The 25,147-nt window shown below is 38.3% G+C and overlaps 1 protein-coding gene across 2 annotated transcripts in view; it reads left to right on the forward strand.

Annotated features, from left to right (window-relative positions):
* Positions 1-25,147, forward strand: part of LOC127435662 (ankyrin repeat and BTB/POZ domain-containing protein 2-like) — a 66,985-nt gene that overhangs the window by 2,184 nt on the left and 39,654 nt on the right. The gene's annotated exons all lie outside the window — the stretch shown is intronic.

The following is a 25,147-nucleotide window of genomic DNA, read 5'->3' on the forward strand; positions in this document are numbered from 1 at the left end:
TCCCGGATTATTCATGTCTTGCTTTTGTTGGCTGTTATTATTGCGCCTGAGAACGCTTTTTAAAACACCCTTGACGTGCCATGCATCAGTGAATCTTTGTTTGAATTGTGCAATGTGACAGTTGTGTTTGCATAGTTTGCTTTGGATCCCTGTCTTTACAATCAGCATGAAATGACATTCGCAACCTATTTTACTTACGTAATGTGACATATTTCGGAGTGAAACAGAATATTCAAAAAGTGTTACACACCAGAATGGAGCCAGACATTAATGTGAGTTCAAACAAGTATCGTTGTAGCATTGTGACAAAATGCTACATTTATGTAATTTTATTTATTTATTTATTTTAAGCATGCAACCACAACCGAGCAGGCTGGGTAATAATTTTCTAATTATATATAAATAAAAAATAAAAAAAAATTCCTCTCTCATATATAGTGTTGGAAACTCAGATTTATTCTAGTGAATTGATTCGTTCAGATGGTTTATTTAAATTCACAATTTTAGGTCTTATTTATGCAAGGGATAGAGTACAGTCAGCCGGTTGTTATTGCAAAATAAACTCCGACAGGGTGATTAGGACCCTGATTGTTACTCATACATATCAGGACCACTAGATGGCGCCATTGACCAATCAGAATTGAGTATTCCAGAGAGCCGTGTAATAATTAGTTATAATTATTCTATTCCAGGTTCAATACAAGTTAAGCTCAATCAACAGTATTTGTTGCATAATATTGATTACCACAAAAATAATTTTGACTCACCCATCATTTATTATAAAAAAAATCGGTTACAGTAAGGCACATAAAATAGAAGTGAATGGGGCCCAACACTATAATAAATACTAAAATACACACCGTTTTAAAAGTATTGCTACAAGAAGTAAACATTATACATGTTAACATGATTTTAGTGTGATAAAAATTTTATCTAGCATTATGTGTAAAGTTATATCCAGTACCGCGATTACAGAGATTTGTCAGGTAACAATGTTGTAATATTGTATAACTTTAAACTGATAAGGTTAGTAAGCTATTTTATCAGACTAAAATTATGTAAAAACTGATATGCAGTGTGGTAAAACCCATAAGCCTTTATTTTGGCGGAACACTGAAGGAAGACATTTCTGCAGTGAAATGCTCTCATCCACTCTTCTTTCCACAAAAACACGGTGTTATGAGGTAACTTTAGATTTGGATAGTAACTTAATGCGACCAAGAATATTTGGAATTACACAAATATGCAATTAGTGAATCTAGAGCGCTGTAAATATAACGCGCTCAGTTCATTGGCCTCACACGTGCTGTGTGTATGTGTAATACACTACAGAGAACAGCGCTGCACACATACAGTAAGCGCAGTGAGCAGCGCATGCAGACTATTTATTTATTTAATTAAATTGCAGCCCTTGCGCTTTGATAATTTGCAATTTCAAATTTATTTCGATTAATCGTTCAGCCCTATTTGAAAAGATATTGACCCCTAAAGAAGCTTAATTGTAGTTAACAATTTTTGTCAGTACTTGTAGTATAGATTACTACTTTTTTGAATGTACTTTAGTTTAGCAAGCTACAATTTCAAAGTAGCTACCACATAACTGCCTAAAACTAAACAGTTGTTTGGCTAGTGGTTAGCATTAACCAGTAGCACACTTGATCTAGCTAGCGTCAGTCGAAATGGAAATTTGTTGAAGTTGTTTTCTCATTGAAGTCGTTTCATGCCGAAATACATTTACCAAAAGTAAAATGGGTTGGGAATAATGTCTGATGTTGACTTTAAGGAAGTAAATAAGGTTAATGTTGATTTCATGTTTTCTTTAGTGTAGCTGTGATGGAAGTAGTATCTTTTCCAATTGAAAAACTGAATAGGTAGGGACTTTCAGAGCAAGAATCACTCATGGTCCATTTGCTACAAATGTTCTTCTCTATCATCTGCCAACCAACCCCACATCTGGAAGTATTTAAGGCTGACTTCTCTTTGCCAACTTGAGTCACTCCCACTTTCTCTCACACACTCCATCCCCATTTCTGCCTCTTTTCTATTTACTTTAGTCCTTCTTTCCTGGAACAGTTTCTGTGTACACACATGCTTTTAACAAGGCACCCACTGTTTCAATGTGCCACTTAACATCCATGGCCTATCTACCTGTCTGTCTGTCTGTCTGTCTGTCTGTCTGTCTGTCTGTCTGTCTGTCTGTCTACACTGTGGATGGGTGTTTAGGTACTGTAGATTCTACAGTATCTAAACATCCATCCATCCATATATCTAAACATCAACCCATCCTTCCATCATATCTAAACATCCATACATCATCCATCCATCCATCCATCCATCCATCCATACACCCATCCATCCTTTATATTTAAACATCAATCCAATTTTCCATCTAAACATCCATACTTTGATCCATCCATCTGTTGATCCATCCATCCATCCTCCCATCAATCCTTATTTCTAAACATCAATCCATCCTTCCATCATATCTAAACATCCATCCATTGATCAATCCATCCATCCATCCATCCATAATATCTAAACATCCATCCATTATATCTAAACATCAATCCATCCTTCCATCTAAACATCCATCCATTGATCCATCCATCTCCATCCATTATATCTAAACATCAATCCATCCTTCCATCTAAACATCCATCCATTGATCCATCCATCTATTGATCCATCCGTCCATCCGTCCATCATATCTAAACATCCATCCAATGTTCAGCATCTGTGAAAGCATCCTAGAGCTGTAAGTGAATCCTGTCCTTTGTAATTTATGGCAAAACAACACACAGGAAGACACTGGAATTTTTGTCCTGCTGTCATTCTTTGGTTACCCTGATGGAAAGATTTCAGGTCTAAAGTATAATTTCAGCCCCAGATGTTTGAATTTGGAGTCAGCAGGCCAGTGCACTTGTGTCTTGATCTGGGAGGGTAGTTATTTTTATGGTTGTTGGATTGAGGATGGTAGGAACCTGGAAAATACCATCTTTGGTCAGTGGCACTGTTTAAACGCACTTCCTGCCAAAACCAAAGGCCCAGCTGTAGAAGTATCTCGACTAGCATCTAAAATGTCTTTGCACAGTGCAGCACAAGTATTTTATGGTGGTTCAAAAACATTTCAGCAACAATGTATAGGAGCACTTTGAAATCATTTGTTTAACTTCGTTATTTTATCTTGTCAGCTTTGTAAAACATGTAAGTCTGTTGCATATAAATTCAGCTACCTTCTAAGGCAGCATTCCAACTGAAATGAAAGTTTATAAGTGACTGCTTTGGAACACTATATGCTGTAGGCAGAAACTCTGTGCTTGAATAGCTCTCATCATTTGAAGTTTGATGTTAGCATGTTGCTAAGCTAACAACACAATACTCTAGTTTAAAAATAAATAGCATGCACAAATATCTGTTAAAAAATATTTGTTTATTTGACAACTATTTTGATTGATACTTTTTGATATTGGATGAAAGATATTTAAAATAAAAAAAATTCTCAACTCGTCCACCATTTTGGATGATTTTTGCTCACCGTAACACATTCTGCATTGCCTTCTCTGTGAAGGATACATGCTATACTGATACTTGATAAAACAAAGTGTTGACATAGGCAGCAACTCTACACATCACACAAATATCTCTTTTCATGTTAAGTTTTACATTAGCATGTTGCTAAGCTAGCAACACAATACTCCAATAAGTATAAAAATTAATGGTACACACAAATATTGTGTAAAATAATCTGCTTTTTAATAGTCTACTATTTTGAAAAATGTAATCTGGGATTGCCCTCTCAATGAAGGATTTGTGCGATACTGATACTTGGCTAAAACAATGTATCTTGTCCAGAAGGTTGGACAATTATGTTGCCTACCTGGAGAGTGCATATTATGCCTAAAAATGTTGTCTATTGGGTACTTTTAGAACAACTGTTTTTTATGCCCTGTTTGCTTAGTCAAGTAATGATTGCATAAAGTGCGGATATTCTAATCTCTTTGAAAAGAGAGTTTGTTTGCTAACAAATGTTTGAGGAATTTTGAATTTTACTTGATGCAAATGTCCAACAACAGTATCAATAGCATTGGAAGAAATTGCCCCAATGTAACAGCTGGAAGATGATTATGAAATCACAAGATTTAGTTTGGGACATTATCCTGTGAACAGGATTGAAGCTGGTCAGCACGTGCCATTGTATTTTGGTGATCATGCCTCTTTCTGGTCCAACTGCACAAGTGTTTTCATAGGTCAATCCTCATCCTGTCACCATGACAACCCGACCGTAGACAGGAAATTGGGGCCAGTTTGGGTAAATGGCCAACAACGACACATGCAGGAATTTGAAGTTGGGGTGATTCTAGTGAGAAGAAAAAAGGCTGTCTTGATTTTTCCTGCAGCAGAAAGTGAAGAAAGGGAAAAAATTGAAAAATTATTCCACCTCGCTGCAAAGTGTTGCAAATCTTAGTTTTCAGGTGTCACTACATTCAGAGAGAGAGAGATGGACAGAAAGACAGGTGGATGTTTTATTACTCCGTTTACATCAATTTCTGAAAGTAAAAAAAATACCAGCCAGCAGAGGTAATAAAATAGACCAAAGCAAGACCATTTCTGTAATGTTTAATTGCTTCAAATGGGATCTCTCACACTAAAAGGAAACAGAGCGTCTTGTAGAGATATCCGCTGTAATTACCCTTGTGTTGGGTCTGTATACTGCATCTGCCATTTGCATACTGCTGTGTGCCAAATCTAGACTTGAAATTGTTTGGAAAATCTCTTGATTCCAAAACCCATTGAAGCCAAGATTCTGCAAGACCTTAAGCCTAAAGCACCACCTGATTTTATTTTATTTGTGACTACAAAGACTTTAGAAAAAATTAACAGTTTAAATAATTGCTCTAGTGATATTATGAATGTCTTAATTTATAATAAGTATCTACGTAAGTGTAAGAATTGATCATTAATGTTGTCTTTAAAGTTGTAATGATTTCTTCAAGTCTTTTAAAATGATAATTGAACAAATGAGAGTAAACAAAGAAGATTTTTAGCTGTGCAGAATATTGGACAATGTTAGCAAACATTTCACTTTGAGTCCACATGCGTAGACATTACGTTTTGGCTTTGCTATAGACTATGCATAATTTCATTTCATTTAAACCAACTGATCTCAGTTCAGGAGACTCTGTGCTGTCAGTAACGTGTTAAACTTTTGAAGCACCGAGTCATGTGGTAAAACAAGGCACCGATCTCAGCTGAGTTTGTCTTTGGGAGAAATGCCAACAAAACAACATCTGGTAAAAAACCTCATTAAGTTTTTCATTAAAACCTGTAGTGACTCAAAAGAATAGTCTCTAGTTTCATCCGATATGCCATTTTAAAAGTTTTATTGATATATTGCGAAATGGCATGCTGTTAAACATAATGACCACATACATGGACTATAGGCTCATTTTCCTTAAAACATCCTAAATTCACAGTGCATTATCACATTGAGAATCAATGGATGCATCCAAAATCTGGGAAATGTTGCTTTCAGAGGCTTTATATGGATTTAAGATGAAAATATGGTGCATTTCAAACTGTTCTAAAACCAGTGCAGACAGACAGCACATTGGAGGTTAAGGAATTCCCTAATTAGGGAGCAAGGGAGCATCCTATATCTTTCTTATGCAGCCAAGTGCATTCAATCCTAACATCTGGTCAAAAGTTCAGTTTCAAGCTACAGATGATGTTTGGACCTCTCAACATGTTTGGCAGACATGGGATTCAGAATTTATAATGTATCATTTTATTTTAACATGGTTGGCATTGATTGGATGATGTGGGCCATTACTTTGAATCAGAATAATTTATTCTAATTTCTGATGTAATGTCTGTAACATCTCAAAAACATGAATAACTAACACTCCTGGAAACATAAACAATTTGTTTAAAAAAAAAAATCTGACTTTCTATAACTTGGTATTATTTAAAATTTCACAACTTAGTCCCACTGTCCACATATGTGGACATCATTTTTAGGAAAATTATTTGGTCTAACAGTTACTTTTGGTATAACCAAATGTAGTGAGTTATTGCAAAGTCTATAAGGTTGTTTTTGTTGGCATCAGTTAATGCAGTAATTAACATGTACTAACAATGAACAATACATCATTTATAGGGTACGTTTACATGACAACGATGTACTAACAACGTGAGAAGTTTTCCTTTGCGTTTTTGAAAGGTTTCGCGTACAGACGACAACGTTGTCAAAATGATCCCCGTTCACACGGATCCGCGAAAACGACTAAAAACGCTGTATTATGCATGCCAGGTCAGTAGTTGGCGATGTCACTTTGTAAAGAAACACTCACGCGCCTGCGCACATAAGCATTCTTCCACAGAGTGGTGAATACAAACAATAAAGATGGCGAAAGCATCGAGCAATTTTGTCTGGACGGACGATGAGGTTGCTTTTTTACTACAATTACTTTGCTGGAGAAGCGTCAATAAACTCAAAATTTTGAGCAGCACAAACACAGTCCTGTAGTCTGCCATTGTAGTTTTGAATGTCTCACGCGTTGTTTTGAAGTACTCGTGCGCATGCCTATAGACTGAACTCTCAAGATTATTCAATAAACTCTGCTCATTTTTACCATCACTTCATCTCCTGCCTTCTTCTGTATTCCCCTTGCTGACTCTTGGGCTGGTAGGAGAGTAAGTTAACATAACAAGCTGTTGATGTTGACTGGTTTTGGATATCAGACAGAACTCTGATATATGGATATCTTCTGACGGAGAGAGAGGTCTTGTGTACACTGGATCTAACATGCATTTTCACTGCCTCATGTTTTCATATTCTAAGCATATCATTGAATACTGTACATGGCATCACATCTCTGTCTATAGGCTATATACATAAGCAGTGGGTGAATGAATTGCAGGGTAAAGGTACATCAAATAAAATTAACTAAATAAATAAATAACATTTAAAATACAAATACATTTCCCCCATCTGAATCCATACATTAATTTCAAGATTTTCAAATTGCAGGTTCTGCCTACTGTACAATGTTCACAATCCATAAAAAACACTCCAAATGAATAAATTGTTGATTATTGTTATTTGCACAGACACCAGTATTCATATTGATAATTATACATCTCAAATTGATGCCTATCAATCCATCATTCTTTATATAACACGTAATACGCATGCGCATGACGTCATCGTTTTCACAAATTCGTGTTTTTGTATGTTTACACGAAGACGATAACGGCATCATTTTCAAAAACTTGCACTTTGAAACCCGTTTTCAGGCCCCAAAATGCCGTTGTCGTGTAAACGAACAGCCAAAATGCATAAAAAGTTTTCCGTTTTTAGTTGAAAACGTTGTCGTGTAAACGGCCCCTCAATCTTGGTTAATGTTAATTTCTACATATGCTAATAATTATTTATTTTTTTACAATTGAAAGTAATATATGTTAACATTAGTTAGTGCATTATGAACTGTACATGAACAAACAATGAACATATTATTTTGATAAATTAACATTAACCAAGATTATAATGTGTTCTTTTTTTAATTAATAGAACCTAATTGTAAAGTGTTGCCAAATAATATTTTGACGCTACCACATGCTACCACATGAAGCATATTTCTAGTTTTCCCAACAAAACATATTTTACGGTAGGTTTAAAACAGTTTACATGCATGCCACACTGTATGTATTGAACATTAAAAGTGCTGCCGATTTTATAATCTATACTGGCTATTATAGTTAATGGTCAGCGTCAGACAACCTTTTGTCCCAGTAAACACTCCTACGTTTGCTTTTCAGCAAGACCATTAAAACAATGTAGCTAAATAAAATTTAATGAATGCAGAAGGTCAATATACAAGCCGTTAAAGCTTTATTGCAGCTGAGAGGTTTTCTTTGGATAATGTCCACAGTGCCTTTTTATCTGTTCAATGCCTTAAGAAGGTTTGCCTGTTTGGTTTATTCTGGTAAGCCAAACAGCCCTGAGCTTTCCCATATGAGTTACAGCTTTAAGTTTAGGTTTAGGTTTAGGTATAAACCACAACAACAGATGCTAGTTTTCAAACTACTCATCGGTTGAAAGTAAAAATAAAGTCATTTTAGTTTTTCCTCTATCCATACTTCCATCACGTCTAAAATAAATAAATACAAGAATTAAATAAAAAATGTTAAGAAATGAAAACAAGAATCTTTGCTTGAGGAAATTTTTACAAAGAAAGATTTCTTTATTTCTTTGTTTATTTTTTATTTATTTTTTTGTGGAAAGCGAGCCCAGACAGGAGAAATACTGTATGTGAAAAAGTATGTGAGATATTTTGCACGCATTATTTGTATAAAAAAAATCTCACACATGAGTAGGAAATCACCCTGAGGGCATAAAGATGGCATGAAATGACTGGTAGAGATAAAGATAAAGATACAATGTCTGCCTTCACATTAGTGGATTGTGTGTTCAAATGTCAACAAAAAGCAAGGAGACAAGGAGTATTATAATTTAGCCCACCTTTAAAGACCTTAGACATTAAGCATTTCAGTTTAACTGAAAGTAAATGTTTTGGTTAAAGTTGTTTGCGCAGGCATCATTCCAGCATTCTCTTTCTTTGATCTATAACAGATCTTGTAGATTTGCATGAGAGACGTTGTGGCACGTTTTGTGGCATGTTTTGTTTGGTGTGGAGGACAAATTGGGTTTTAGATCATTTCTTTCCTGTTGGCCTGGAGGAACAGCCCAAGATTGTGGACAGATTTATCTTTATTATTGTTTGAAGCTCCTGGTCAACCTGGTTTTGGACAGGCAAGGTTTTTGAGTTGAACGCTGCTCATACATTGATGATGCTGGCCATAAATCTGTGGTAAATGGCAACTTTTGAAGAGCTTGCCATCCAGACAGCTGGACAATGTTGAAGGACACCACTGTACTGTGGTTGGTTGATGGTTGTCAGTGGCCAGGCACATCTCCAATCTTAGGTGGTGACTGTGTCTTAAGGGCATTTGTAGGGTAATGTAAACATTTAACCATCTGTCCCATTTAAACTAAAAGGAATAGTTTCCTATTCTATATGATCATGTAATTCCAAATCTATATGATATTCTTATGCACAGCACAAAAGCAGAAATTAAACGAATGTCCCAAATATCACATCCAACTTCCTCAAAATAATGACATTGGACAGTGCCTCAATTTAAAGTTTAAAAAAGGAGCCAAAAGTATCATAAAAGTTGTCCATGCGGCTCGTGCTTCATATTGCAAGACTTCTGAAGGCCTACAATTTTTGCTGAGAAACAACCCAAAATTGCACATTCAAGAGAGCTATCTGAAAAGTTTGTTCACATTGGCATGTGTTCATGCAAGAACTTGTTGTTACTCGTGTTGACACGAGAACTTGCATAATTTTTAGTGCTAAATGCTATTTTATTAGCATAATTATTTTCAGTGAAAATCTTGTCGTCCATTGCAGATTTATGAGCGGCATGAGAGAAGCTCATGTGGCACAAATTTTCACGCCAGAACTTGCGTTGTTTTTAGTGCTAAATGCTATTTTATTAGCATAATTATTTTTCTGTGAAAATCTTCATGCCCGTTGCGCATTAATGAGCAGCATGAAAGAAGTTCGTGTGGCACGCGTTTTCACGCAAGAACTTGCATTGTTTTAGGGCTAAATATTATTTGATTAGCGTACATTTTTTTCAGTGAAAATCTTGCATTTGTTGCACGTTCATGAGCGCTATTAGAGAAGCTTGTTCTCAGTGACCCACGTTCATATGAGAACTTGCATTGTTACAGTGATAAATACTATTTTATTAGCCTAATTGTTTTTTAGTGAAAATCTTGATGTCCATTGTGGATATGTGAGCGCCATGAGAGAAACTCGTTTGGCATGCGTTTTCACACCAGAACTTTCTTTGTTTTAGTGCTACATGTTATTTTATTAGCATATTTTTTTTCTGTAAAAGTCTTAGAACTGTTGTGCGTTTATGAGCGCTATTAGAGAAGCTCGTTCACAGTGACTCGTGTTCATGCAAGAACTTGCGTTGTTTTTAGTGCTAAATGCTATTTTATTAGCATAAGTATATTTCAGTGAAAATCTTGATGTCCATTGCATGTTTATGAGCGCCATGAGAGAAGCTCATGTGGCACGCTTTTTCACATGACAACTTGCATTTTTTTAGCGCTAGATGCCATTTTATTAGCATAATTATTTATCAGTGAAAATCTTGCAACCGTTACGCATTCATGAGCACTAATAGAGAAGCTCTTTCACAGTGACCTGCTTTTACATGAGGACTTTGTTTTAATGTGCTAAATGCTATTTTATTAGCTTAACTATTTTTCAGTGAAAATCTAGCAACCGTTGTGCGTTCATGAGTGCTATTAGAAAAACTTGTTCACAGTGACTCGCATTCACGCAAGAACTTGTGTTGTTTTTAGTGCTAAATGTTATTTTATTAACATAATTATATTTCAGTGAAGATCTTGACATACTGTATGTGTTACATAAATGGTAAAACTATATATAGATATATATTTATATTTTTTTGAAGAAAATGTGAGTGGTGCTTGCACTTAAAAATTGCCATAATAGTAGATATCTCCTCAACAAGCCGCATACTTTAAGGTATCAATAATGCCTGTAGCACAAACGGTATGGGATGAGTTACACACCAATGGGTTCAGTGTTGGTTTTGTTTTCTGTGGTCAAAAAGTGCTGAAAAACAAGAAAAGGCTTAATTTAAATCCAGTCTTGCTTAATTTAGGCTTTGTCTTGTAGTGTGAATCCCTTTGTTCTCCGATTGACTTCTCAGTGCTTCTTTGTCGCTCTGCTAATTGGCTGGGGACAAACTTATGACTGGACACTTTTGTTCGTGGTTATAAAACCAAGCTGTGCCTGTGGAAAAGTGCAGGAGAAAGACATCCCATCTGTCCTTCTGCAAGGAATGGGGGACATCTGCAAATCTTTCTTAAAAGGAGACAAAGCCAGCATTATGACCCTACTTTAATTAACTTGCGCTTATTAAAGAGACCCTGAGCTCTTTAGTAAATGATGCAAGTATAATGACTCTCACTCTTCGGCTCATGGTATGAAATACTGCATTTAAGATGTCCGGAGAGTTTGATTGGCCGATAGGATAAGGGTTTTAAGGGGTTGGGTTTAGAGGAAGTCTTCCAGTCAGCAGTCAGAGTGAAAATAATAATTGAGAAGTTGACAGTTGGTTGTGTTTTTACGTTTCATGTTTCAGTTCCTCTGTTTGTTTGAAAACAAACTAGCAGTTTTTCCTAAATCACATGGGGAGGTGACATTATCTCAGAATATGGCTTTCTAATGAATTATATTTTTACTTATCCCTCCTTTTCAAAGAAGATGTTGACCTGTGGTTACTCTGCTAGGACACCCGTGTAAACCCAATAGGAACTGACTTCATACATCCACTAAAAATTACCTTTAAGTAATTGTAAAATTAGCTCAGAAAAGCGAATTTAGTTCAAAGTAAAGGTCTAGCATCATTTGTTTCCAGATGTTACTTGGTTTTGATATTTCTAATGCAATGCCATTCAAATATTTTTCACGTACTTAAGTGTACGAATTATTTTGGGGCCAGTGTATGTATGAATCAACTCTTGAGTCGATATTTTACATTGAAAAGGAAAGCTCCTTTCCATTTGTAGATTTACAGGAAAACTTGAATGGCTTCAATGGGTACAAAATATTTTGTCAGTAGCTGATATATTAGCACGTCATAAATAATCTGCTTGGTTAGACCACACAAAGGCCCCATGACCCCCCTGTAGATCCAAAACAAGATGCAATGTGCAAGTTGCTTTCCCAAGAAAAATTGTGACAGTTCATATTAATGATGAGTCCATATATAACTAATGTAATAAATCTTACAATACATACAGATAACTTCTTAGCCCGTTCAGATGTGTTGATTTGGGTCTTCAAAGACAACCAAAACACTGCTTGCCTTGCCCTCTTTCCAAATCATCTTACTACCTCTTTGTACCTTGTGGGTATATTGACTTTTTAGATCGTTCATGGGGTGTAAACAGTCATGCACACAACACTTGTGCTCATTCCCGGCCACAGTGCACACTCAATGCGTCATTTTGCAAAGCCCCCACTGCTGTCTACTACCCGACAGTCCATACGGCATTACATCACCAAAGTGTGGACTCTGAGAACAACCACAATGGCTTAGGTTTGGCATCTGGGACAGGGCCAGAGGTATATTAGCCATTTCACCCACACACATATGTACATGCTTATAGTTAGGTCTACTAACTAGGCACACTAAGGATTTTTCATCCTGGTCTGGTGAAGTGGAATAGTTCAGCCAAGCCTCAATCTCTGTCCACATTTTTTGTCTTGAATTGCCATTAAGCCCGAATGCAAGGTTGTAACAGTTGGAAGTTAAAGGTCTACACTCTCTTGGGCTTTAGATCAAGACTATGCCTCATTACCTTCAGTAAAAGTGGTTAGTTTTACTTTTAACGGTCTCTAATTTGTCTTGAAGGAATCCATCAACACACCCCGTCTACCGTTGTCCCAACACCAACTCAAGCCATTGGTCAAGTCAATGTTATCGTCTCTCTTGAAATGGGTCTCTCAAAACAAACAGAGGAATTTTCATAGTGCCACATAGACAGTATTTACAGTTTTCAAGAAAATTAAACTGAATTGCTTACTTTTAGTTGTCTCTGCATATTTAGCTGGGATAGGAGGAAATATTTTAACACTGAAAAAGTTACATACTTCAGCTTTAAGGGTTGTATCAAATGATACAAATAAAGGAATAATTCACTCAATTGTTTGGTAAAAGACATCAAGTTTTGAGATTTGGGGTTTAGAAATACCAGTTGAGGTTGAGTTTCTGTCAAATGTCTGGGTGTATTCCTAGTATTCTAAGATTATCATCCTTGAAAATGAGGACAGACTTGGCTTGTCTGACACAGTCTGGAAATCAAGTCCAAGCTCTTCTCTCAAGCATCTTTGGAAACCCTATCAGACCAAAGCCAGGTCCTTGCCAGGCAGTCTTGATGGAGTAACCACAAAGGTCTCATAACATTATACTGAAACTCGTGGGAAAATGGAGAGAATAACTTTCAGAGGCTTCTTGTGAAAGACAAGGAAGGGAAAAAAGAACTAGGGAAGCAGTTATTCAACACTGAGGCAGGAAAACATGCACCGTTGCATTTCCTACTAAAGTGCAGAGATCTTCATGTAAGATGGGTCTTTTGATGTCTCTGTTTATCTAACATGTGCGAATGAGCAAGTGTGTAGTCTCTGCCTTTTGAGCTAACAACATTTCATACACCAGTCATGCACACTCAGCTGAAGTAATCACTGTGCTGTGTGAGAAACCATGCTGTCAGATCACAAGTCTGGCAGTCAGTCTCCTAAAATAGCAGAGAGGGAGAGATAATTAGCACTTCCTGCGTTCCAAACTCTTCAAGAAGAGACAATGAGACACATAGAAAGGGAAGGCAATGTATATACAGTAGGCCCTGTTTACACCTGGTATTAATATCCATCTTGGGTGATTGGATCACAAGTGGTCTGTTGAGACAGACTGCAGTTTACCTGGTATTAATAAGCCTCTTAAATTAATCTTTATTGACCACATGTGATCATATTTTGTTGATCGGAGGGTCATATATTACTTAAAGGGATAGTTCACTCCAAAATGAATATTTCAAAAGTAATACGGATTTGGTACATCATGAGAGTGAGTAATTGATGACAGAATTGTTATTTTTAGGTGAACTATTTCTTCAAGCATTCCTCAAGCCATCGACATACAAACTACAACATTTATTTTAAACCTTATCTTAAGTCTAAGAGCAGCTTTCAGAATTTGTACCATCCCCTATTTCTTTAGGGTCTTGGTGTTATTAAAGGACACCTCAGAACAGACTGTTAATTATAGTGTCAAAGAAACCAGCACACATGCAGGAAAGAAAACTAGGCTAGCATCCCTTGAGAGTATGCCACCATTTAGCATCCATTCAACCTAAAGCTCCACTTTTATTCCTTTGCATATGTCTGCTGTTTATTTAAGAACGACTGATTACAAGTAATGGGAGTGGGCATCAGGGTAAGCTATGCTGTTAGCACATTGTCAAAACTGATGGGAGGGGGGAAATGACGATACATTTGGAGCTGGGACCTAGCTGTGCTTGTTGTTTCCACAGAAGCTAGCTGTGCTAATAATAGATGGATGCTAACCCTCCAAACCTGTTTTTAGGGTTATTTGGGTGGCTTTTATGACTGACTGAGATGCTTGGCTTGGTTGAGTAAGCATTGTGGTAGGGTAGTGGCCAGTATCATAGCAAATTATCTCTTAGCCACTAAAAAGAGATAACCGCAGTTAGCTAACATAATAAAACAACCATTTCAATAAACCCTCAAAAAACATCAATAATGCAAAATGTATCTAACAGACTAACCCCACTTAAAAAAAGGTGTGTTATACATGACTACACATCAATGGACAGCCTCCTAGTTGGTTTTAATGTGTAAAAATCCATTATTAAGTCATTATAGCATGGAAACACCTAAAACATTACCATCTATGCTCCAAAAATGTCTGTTGGAACCAAAAACGGTTTTGCAAAGGGGTATGTCTAGCCTCAAGGCCTGGTTTTAATGTTTTATGGCAAAGGCAGATGTGTAGATATAGGTTTTAGAAAAGGCAGCAGCGGTCTTCCCCAAATAACCTTTTTTGCTTTTTCAATCTGGCTTATGTGTCTGAAAGGGGCTTCCGTGGGTGGTCCCAAGGGCCCCTGGCCCATAGCTTTCCTGTTGCCTCAAGCCTTGAACAAGCATAAAGCTGCTGTTTAATGCTAAGATCAACTGTGTCATTTTTGTTTTAATTACTACTTATGTAATTAGGTTCTAGAACAACACCTTCAGTTCTGCTGTTTTCTGATCCTAAGGCACTTGGCTATATCAATGGGAACATAAACAGATTAAAAAATGAATCCTAAAACAGAATCCTTCATGATGGTTCTCAATTCTGTTTTCAGTGTTTCTCCCCCAACTAATCGCCTCCATTAAGGCAGTCTGGAGGAAAAGCAGTCCAGGTTCCCTGGGGACCAAAGCATGTTTCCTTCCACTCTGGTTCTTTCTCCAGGATGGGGGGTGTGGTCCCAACGTGGTATTTGAATTAGCACATCTGAGTTTACTCTAGCATGTTTGTTTGTAGTGGTAGAGAATGACATTAGGAGTTATGTGATGAATAGTTGTCGTTTAAAGATGTCACATTTCTAAAGAGGCAGTCCCCAGAGACACCTGTAGCAATGACAGCTGGGTCCACACTGTGGGTGGGGTGAAGTGATGCAGTGACACAAAAAATGATACAACTTTGGAATTCTAGGACAGGTGTATCTTTTGGCATCTGTGTTATGCATTCCCTACTCAGTGCAAGTTTAGCTACAATGGCAGCATGCTTTCCAGGCATGATCAATGTGGCATCTAAACAATGTTTGTCATGGAAGACAGAGGGCCCACCTATGGAGATAGACGTCATTGGGTTTTTTGCAGGCTGCCAAACAGGAATTAGCATTCTAAAAGCCATGATAATCAGAATTTGTCTCAGTCTGTCAGGATAAGTAATAACCAAAGTCAGTGACAGCTGATTTAGCAGAAAGAGTGGACTTGATCCTCATAGAGAATCCTCTGAAGTCAAAGTTTCTCCAAGATATTAGAGACCTTCTGGCCTTCAGGTTGGTCTTGTAAAGTTAAAGTTACTCCAAGATTGTTGAAATCAATGAGTTCAGGTGTTAATGGCCCTGTTTCCACCAGGTATTAAGATGCGTTTCGGGTGATCCGATCACATGCGGCCAGGTGAGACACATGGCTGTTTACACCTGGTCATTTAAATGTGTCTCCTGTGACCACTTGTGTTTGGATTTGGAGGCTAGGGTCCCTGTTTCATGACAACATACATCAATCACTATGTCAGTGTGCTACTGCATGATATTACAGCATAACAAAGTAGGAAGACAAAGAAAGCGCAGAAAAAACAGCACGCTGTTTCTCCAAGATGCGGTTGAATCTAAGCACAAATGCAAAATGTCAAGCAGAATTATACATTATTTTAGTGTATTTCCTGTATTAAAAGAGCTTGGTGTTTGTGCTTGTCATCTGTGTTGATATCAGACACACTAAAGAAGTAAAAATTTCCGAACGGACGGTTATTTACTTTTAAAGCCGCTCGTAAATAGCAAAGTTTAAACTCTTGTTTTAACACAGCAGTTGATTGACAGGCAAGGGGTGGCACTTCACCGCTGCCGGGACGCATTCAGGACGGATTAGCGTTGACACCTCAAATGCGATGTGGACCCATGCGTTTTTGACCACATTTGTATGTGGTTTCTGTGATCCAATCACAAAATGTTTTAAACCCCGTTTAGACGTGTATTTAGGGCTGACCACATGTGATCGGATCACCCGAAACTTATCTTAATACTAAGTGTAAACGGGGTCTTAGGAGGCTGTGGTGGTGTCCACTTACATCACTCTCAGCTTTCTGCAATGTTGGAGATGTAGAATGGGGTGGGTGGGGGTTTGAGCGAGTGAGTGGGTGGCCAAAGGGGAGCTCAGGGAGATCAAGAGTTAGTGAATGAGGGGGATGGGGAAATGATGGAGCAATGCCCCTCAACCTTCCACACCCACCCCCCAACAAGGACACTGGAGCCGGCAAAGATTGGGGAGAGTTGGGCCAGTGATTTAAAGTCAAATCTTTTAAAGAACAAATTGATCTAATTTGTGCTGTACAGGTTCTCCTTCACCACCAGGTTACCAGCCTGTTTGTGACTAGTACTCTTTCTATCCTATACTTTATTCACATTGTACTTTTGAAATTTGTGTTCCAGCTTATCCATCTAGTGTTTTCCCTTTTTCAGCTCTGTCTGGACTTGTCTAGACTTTGGTTCCTTCCCATCTGAAGACCGTAATCTTCCTGTTTAGCAGGTCCTTCAAGTTCCTTGTGATCCATTGGTTGTTCTTGAGAAAACCGAGTCTTTGTGGAAACAGCACGGACCAAACAGAAATTGATGTAGCTTGTAAAACAGTGGTTGAGTCCCTCAAAGTCTTCATCATGTGACTCAGCATGCCCCAGTTCGTCTCCTTCAAGGCAGCCCAAGAGTCTTGTTCAGAGCCTTTGTCCAGTTTCTCACAGTTTTAGTGGTAACAGGAAACCACCGGATGACTGGCTTCTATGTTTTGATGATCTACCAAACTGTGGTCAATTCTGCCCACGGATGGCAAAGAGTTTTATGTCTATTGACATGAGTATACAACAGGTCTTGGTCTTGTTTTCTCTGGTTGTGCAGGCCACAAACTAAGAGAAATGTGTGAGGGTGGAGGACGATGAAACTTAAAATCCCCTGAGATAGCCATGAGTGTATTTGAATGATGTGTGGTAAGTTTGCTAACCACAGCATTGCCTCCATAGCAGGTCCACTCCCTATTTCCAGCCGATCACTCTCACGCTTTTGTCTGTGCACAAAAATTGAAGTCCAACAGCACAACCGCGAGTCAGGAGCATGGGCTTTCAGCCAGGTTTCTGTTAAACACATGAAACTATATTTTAATACTCATGGCCAGCAGCAAGAACGTGCCCATTTTGTTAATCCGAAATCTTATGTTACCTAGTCAGGGGTGCAGCTACCCATTTAGGGGGGTGTATGCAATATCAACATTGGCACCCCCTTGACCCCTTGAAGTTGGTGCCCCCTTGAACTTTTCAGCTTACAACAAATGCCACATAATTATAATGATCAGGTATTTTGTCTGAGTGTTCTGTAACCTGACGCCAACTATTTTTAATTGTTGTAAACATGTCAGCTGTACCTTCAACTTTGGTGTGTATATAAACAAAAGACGCAGTTCTGCAGCTGTTGCACTTTGTGTGTAAAGCCATTCCTTTCACGTTGGATTTGCAGTCCAGTGTTGAAAAGAGTATTCTGAAAGCAGAAGCATTTCTTACAGGCAACATGTTGGTGGTTACAGATAAAACATTTTACTGATGCAGACAGTCGCTGAAAGCAATGATGAAAAGTAATTGAAGGCTTATTGGTATTTCATAAGAAGTAACAGCTTCAAATAACAAACTTTTAAATGTCTGCCTCGTGCATGTTTGGAGTTGAATCAATGATATCCTTATGAATGACATGTTTGGGTGGACTGACACAAAGAAGCTTTGTTTCCCTGCATGCACCGGTGGTTCCTTTTCGTGCTGATGGCTGCACTGGTGTAAGACAGAATGTTTGACTCATTTAGGTGTGAGGGTCAAAGGTCAGATCTCAGAGTGTTGGGATGATTTTTCACATCTGTGAGGGTCTTTTCCCTTTGGGCTAGAGGATCATAATACACTCTGCTGTCATGAGTATAAGGGATTCTGGGGGGTTTTCTTGGTTATTTTTTATTTTTTTCAATTTTTAATGGAAACTCCCTTTAATGAGCAGCACTTTTTGAAGGAACCGTCTGCAAATGTCTTGCTGTTTTTCTTTCATACACTTTTCTCTTGAGAGATCTGATTACTGATTATTAAATATAAGCTACTCTTGAACCACTTTTTCTGGTTAAAAACAAATTTAAAGCTGTGTGGCACTTAGACTGGGATGAACGAAACTTTTGTAATTACAGGCAGTATATTAAACACAGTGTAATTGGTCTGAATATGACTGACTCTGTGCCAGGAAAATGAGGTTTGGGTCTTTTCCTGGTATGAACCAGGTTTCCACTATAAAATGGTGGACAACCATTACAAGATTTGCTTGTGATGTTTAAATGAGCCCCACCAGTAATTTCTATTGTAGTGTGTAAGATCGTATGAGGAGGTCGTTCAGTGTTAAAAAGGGGATTTTGTCAGAACATACAAGCTATGTTTTGCAACCAAGTCTAGGTGGTTGCTAGGTGGGTTTTTACTGGCCCAAGGCACACCCCAAGTGTCTTTTATATTCTGTTCCCTAGATATGACTCAGGTTCCTCCTTCAATGTAAGTCTGTGGGATTTTTCACTCATTTTATGGTCCAACAGACATAAACCGCTCGTTCAGTCAGGTATCATTCATGTCCATAGCACAAACTGTGCAAGATAATTTACATACCAACGTTTGATTACATCCCCAACTCTAAAGCCCGAGGGTTCAGGATGGGTGACGCAAATTTCATCACCAGCAGAGTGCTCAAGCACTGAACGCGCACAGCTAACCGCACATCTTTGAACGTGCAGAATGCGCATGCGCCTGGAATTATTTGCAATCATTTGTGGATCCACAAGGTGGCAACACTCACATTTGATCCGTTGCAGTCACAAAGAAGCACTAGAAGAAGATGTAATCGCCAGTAAACAACAGGAGATGAAGCTGGAAACAACAACAGTGGATGTGCACATCAAGAGCACATCTGTGAAGAGGTCTGGAGATACCTACATTTGTATAAATCAAGTCCGAAGAATATAAAAACATCTTTATGGCTCTAAACTCTTGAAGATAAGTAGTCTAGTATCTCATAGCAGTCGTAGCATGCATGCGCCAACTGCCTGTGCATGTGCACACAGTAAAATGAAGTATACTTTGACAGGATCACGTCTGACTGTATGCAAGAGCGTTTGCGTCAGAACCAAAGTATACTTTGGGCAGTATGAGCAATAGTAAAAGTGATTCTTGCCGTAGCAAACACCACTAAAACAGCTGGAGACTCAGTTTGAAACTAAACATAAATATCCATAGTGTTATGTAAGATAAAAACTTTTGTTTTTGTTCTTTTGGATGTATCTGTGCCTCTCCCTTGAGTGCTTTTTGACTCATTGTGGTCATAGCGTGACCTTTAAGTTCAACAAAACAAGCTGATGTCTCATTCTATTAGATGTAGTTTAGACATAATGCAAACTTCAAGAAAAATATACAGTACCCTTTGATTTCATAAATTACATTAAAGAGTGAAACACTGGTCTTATTGAGTCTGTGTATATCACGTGTGTTATTCCATGGATGTTCTTGTTTAATGAGGTGGCGGGCCATGAAACCTGACATCTAAAGGAACACATATAGAATAAGTAAGTGTGTGTGTGCATTTGACACTATGCTAAATTTCCATCCATGAATAAGCCCATCAGATTTGCCATTGCTTTATCGCTCAACTAAACAGCAGGCCGATTGTGTCGCTTTTAATAGAGATGTTGTGTTCCAGAGGCGACTACAGCACAGTTCTTAGAGTTCTGTTGTACATCTGATGGCGGAAAGGGTGAACTCAGTGTTATTTTCTCTTTTTGTGCCAAATCGGGGCGGATTTTAATTAGGTGGTGCTGTTACTATTGCTCATTCTTGGAGTTAAAGATTTTAACAAACCCCTATCCCTACATATTAAACTGTGTAAATGTGTTTTTGAGAAGATGTGTGCTATTATTTTTTAAAGAGATAGACTGCAACAGCCGAAAATCACATACAATAAAATTGAAGAAGGGACATCTGGGGACACTACACCCTTGCATTGGGGTGGGGAGTTTTGCTAGGGCAAGCAGCACTAACATTTAAAATGATTATTATTATTTTTTAACCTGTTAAAGTCTGATGTTTATCAGTTCCCTGGTTAACTATCAAATCTAATATCTATATCTTTTTTATTTATTTTTTTATTACATTTTTTTTCTTGATTCCATGCAGCAAATCATATAGACACAATAGAAAATGCAGAATCAAACCACATGAAATCACAACTTTCCCCCCCGAACATTTAGCCCCCACCTGACACAAACAAGCACACAAATAGACAATAAAACTTCAGAAAATATTTAGAAACATTAAAAAAAGAACATAAAAGCATACTTTCAAAAACAAAAAACAAAAAGGTTGCAACATACGCATCCAAAACCACTAGTCTCTCTCCGCTGCACCTCCCCAAGAGCCTTCCAAAAAGGCTAAATAACTGCCCCATTTCCTGATGTACAAATCCAGGTTGCCTAGCCTTCTACATGCCATCTCCTCAAATGCTGCTACCCTATGTTATCACTCTGTGTATCACTCCTGAAATGAGAGCGTTCCAGCCGACTTCCATCCCCTAAGGATGACCTGTCTGCTGATCATGACACTGGCTAGGACCCTATTTTTTATGTACTTATCCCCTATATTAATGACCGCCCCATCACCTAAAATACAGAGTCTGGGGCAAAATTACATTTGAGTGCCCAATACGTCACACATAAAACTCTGAACCCTCAACCAAAATTCTTGGATCTTAACACACCACCAAAAAACATGGGTAAAAAAGTCCTGATCATCAATGTTAGGTGCATAAATATTAGCCAAAATAAGACTTTGCCCCTGAATTTCAGCTAAAACAATAATGATTCTTCCTAATTTATCTTTAATCTGTTTGAGACATTTGAATTGTAGATGTTTACTTATCTGTTTAATGACTCCCCTGCTCTTACTCGAGCCAGCACTATAAAAAACATGTCCACCCCATATCTTCCCAAATTTTTCAGCTTCCTGCAGAAAAAGGTGCATTTCTTGGAGAAACACTCTATCATATTTCTTATGCTTAAGAAGAGAAATAACCTTCCTTCTTTTTATGGGGTGCCCCAACCCATTGACATTCCATGGAGAGAGACAATCCACTCATATTAACATTTGACATTTTGATATATAAGAAAAAATTGATTGTGTGTCAAAAACAAGATTATAAAGACAACATTCCAACATTAGTGCAACCATCAAAACCCGAACATCCCCCAGAACCAAAAAAACAGAAAAAATGAAAAACGTGTGCATTAACCCCCAACTGGCATCCTACCCTCTAAACTCAAACAGTCCATGCACGCCTATGAGAACCCCCGCAACAACTTTGCCGTCGGATTACTCATGTCCGGTGTTTCTATAAAAATTTTGTGAGATAGAATTGCACGGCAAAAAGATAATCTATAAAACCAACTCCAGCCAGTAGGTGGAATAAAATCAAAGAGTGTGTAGATTCATCCATAAGACTGTCCTGAAGGTGTGTTACGCTACAAAATAAACTCCAGCCACTAGGAATAACCAGCACAAAAACTTGCAAGCGCTCCGTTCAGTGAGCCGGTCCACTCGGCTGCAAAGTGAGTACCACAAGATGACTTACTCACTCCATTGACTTTATGAAGGACATCGCTTGCTGTGGGCATGTGAATGTTTTAGGCCATCCTTAGCATCTATTCTCAATTTGGCCAGGAAATATCAGTGCAAAAGCGACCTTCCGTTGATGTAAATGTTTCTTGCATTCCTTGAATCGATCACGTTTCCCTCTTGTCGAATTCGCAAAGTCTGGGAACAAGAAAATGCTGTGGTTTTTCCAAGAAAGCTTCCTTTACTCCTCGCCTCGTGTAACACAAGATCTTTATCGGATGATCTCAGAAATTTGGCCAGAATTGATTGGTGCCTCCGTGGATCGCTGAGCAGGAACCCTGTGAGCTTTCTTGTTTTTCAGCTTTTGGGCTGCTATGTTGAGCATATTCGGAAGGAGCCCATCCAGGAATTTTACCATATCCTGTCCCTCTTCGGCCTCAGGAATTCCAGTGATATGGACGTTATTCCACCGGCTATGGTTCTCCATGTCCTCCAACCAAATCCACCTTGGTTGCTAGCGGATTAACAGATAATTCCCTCTCTGATGACTCCAGATAATCGATCCATTTCTCGACATCCCCCACTCTTGTAACCACCTCAGTGAACTTCGCCTCCATGGCAGTGATCGATCGACATATCACAGCAAGATCCTCTAAGTCAGCAACGACCTTCATCAGCATTGCCGACATGTTCAGCATCTCTCGCCGCATTTCCCTCACTTCCCCGACTAAATCGACTCCCAGGCTCGCAGCCTGCTTGGGGGCGTCAGCTTGAGCACATAAGTGTCTTTTAATGTCTCCAGAGCCCGAGGATTTTGAATACCTTGACATATTGTCCTTCTAGAACAGTTATGAAACAGAGTGTATCGAATCTCACCGGTTTATGCCATTAAAAGTGTTAAAACTAGAAAAGTGTGCAGAGCTCGCCGTTTACATGTCCGATCCTCGCATGGTGTCGTGACTCTCCACATTTAATTTAAAAAATAATATTTTTTAATTGTAATGTTATGGTATAAGGGAAGTTGGTCCTAAATAAATGTTGAAAACCATCTATTACCTGGAACATGGGAACAGCCAAATAATGTGTGGGTATCTCTTGTAAACATTAAAAGAAACCATTGGCTCTACAGTTGGCTTGTATTCATAAGGCAAGATCTGCATGAGGCATGAAGTCATATAGCATGAACTTTAATATTTGTTCTGCTTATGGCACGAGATCTTTTAAAGCGAAGATATGAAGACAGAGGATCAAAGGATCAAGATGCCCTAATCTTAACAAAACCACAAAGTCTCCTGGGAACAACTGCATATTGTGTACACCAACATTTTGGATGTCCATAGAGCACACATTCTAAAAGGATAGTTCACCAAAATATTAAAGTACTGTCATCATTTAAAGTTCATTGGGTGAACTATACCTTTTAATGTTTTTTTTTTTTTTTTAAACCACCTTAATCTGCTTTACTGACTGGATCACCCATAAAAATAATGTCTAAAATGAACCGATAAGGTTGCTTCAAATGTTTCTAAAAGCTCTCTTGAGGTGTGACCAGATGCAAGGCAGTCAGTCATGCCATCATTGTGTCATTGCTGTTATTAATTATCCTGACAAGCACGGGTTAAGTGATCTGTTCCTGCCGTTCCGCTCTCTAATGATTTAACCGAGAAAATTCAGACCTGTTCGACAGATGCTCAGTTATTTTTGCCTACCGTTTAAAAGATCACTAATCTCAAAATCATGTATTGACCACCCTCAAAGGACTCAGTTGCTGTAGCAAGACCGCTAACGCAACACCAGACATTTTCAAACATCAATATTGCTTTCATGCACATAAATTTTAACTTCTTTCATATAACTTGTTGATAATTCTGACTTCAAAGTGATCAACTGTATCAAAAAGAACAAGAAAAAAGAAAAAATAGGAACTTGCTATTACATATTATTTATCCTTATGTCAACCTAAGTACAAACCAGAATCAAATCGACAAGTTGCAAGTAGTTAGTCATTACAAATTGCTTGTCGTTATATCTGTTAGCATATCTGTTACAGATCTCAGGTCATTTAGTATGTTTACATGCACTTTAAAAGTTCGATTGTAGTCGGACTAAAACAATAATTTGTCTTTTTAAAATGTCATGTAAATTCTTTAGTCTGACTGAAATCATAGCAGTCTGATTTTTGCAAAGTCAGACTAACAGACCTAGATAATGCTATTGTAGCATGACTTCATTCAGCATGTATACACTTTAATTGGACCACACTTTAATACTTTAATACATCCACATTAATCTGGATAGATTGAAAATTTCATTTTTGAAACACTCTCCATCTACACTGTAGTTTTCAAGCATTTTCCAGTTGCTCGTCCACACTAAAACATAATCCCTTTACTTCAGATGCGAAAAATCACGTTCCATTTACGGACTGAAACGCAGTTGTCCTCGTGTTCAGTCACTGGACAGCAATTGCAAGTAAACTTCCTTCCTATCTTTAACAACACGAAGTGAAGGGGGCCTGGGTAGCTTAGCAAGACGCTGACTACTACACCTGGAGTCGCAAGTTCAAATCCAGGGTGTGCTGAGTGACTCCAGTCAGGCTTCCTAAGCAACCAATTGGCCCGGTTGCTTGTGTGGGTTGAGTCACGTTGGGTTAACCTCCTCGTGTTCACTATAATGTGGTTCTCGCTCTCGGTGGGGCACGTGGTGAGTTGTGTGTGGATGCCGTGGAGAATAGCGTGAAGCCTTCACACATGCTAGGTCTCAACGATAATGCGCTCAACAAGCCACGTGATAAGATGCGCGGATTGACGGTCTCAGATGCGGAGGCAACTGAGATTCATCCTCTGCCACCCGGATTGAGGCGAGCCACTATGCCACCAAGAGGATTTAGAGTGCATTGGGAATTCCAAATTGGGGATAAAAAAAAAACAAAAAAACAAAACATAGCTAAGTGAATAACAGGCACAACAACGCCGCTACAACATGGGCTGCCATCTTGATTGTTTTGGGTTGAATGGATCACATA

The sequence above is a fragment of the Myxocyprinus asiaticus genome, chromosome 46 (assembly GCF_019703515.2).
Source record: "Myxocyprinus asiaticus isolate MX2 ecotype Aquarium Trade chromosome 46, UBuf_Myxa_2, whole genome shotgun sequence".
Lineage (NCBI taxonomy): Eukaryota > Metazoa > Chordata > Actinopteri > Cypriniformes > Catostomidae > Myxocyprinus > Myxocyprinus asiaticus.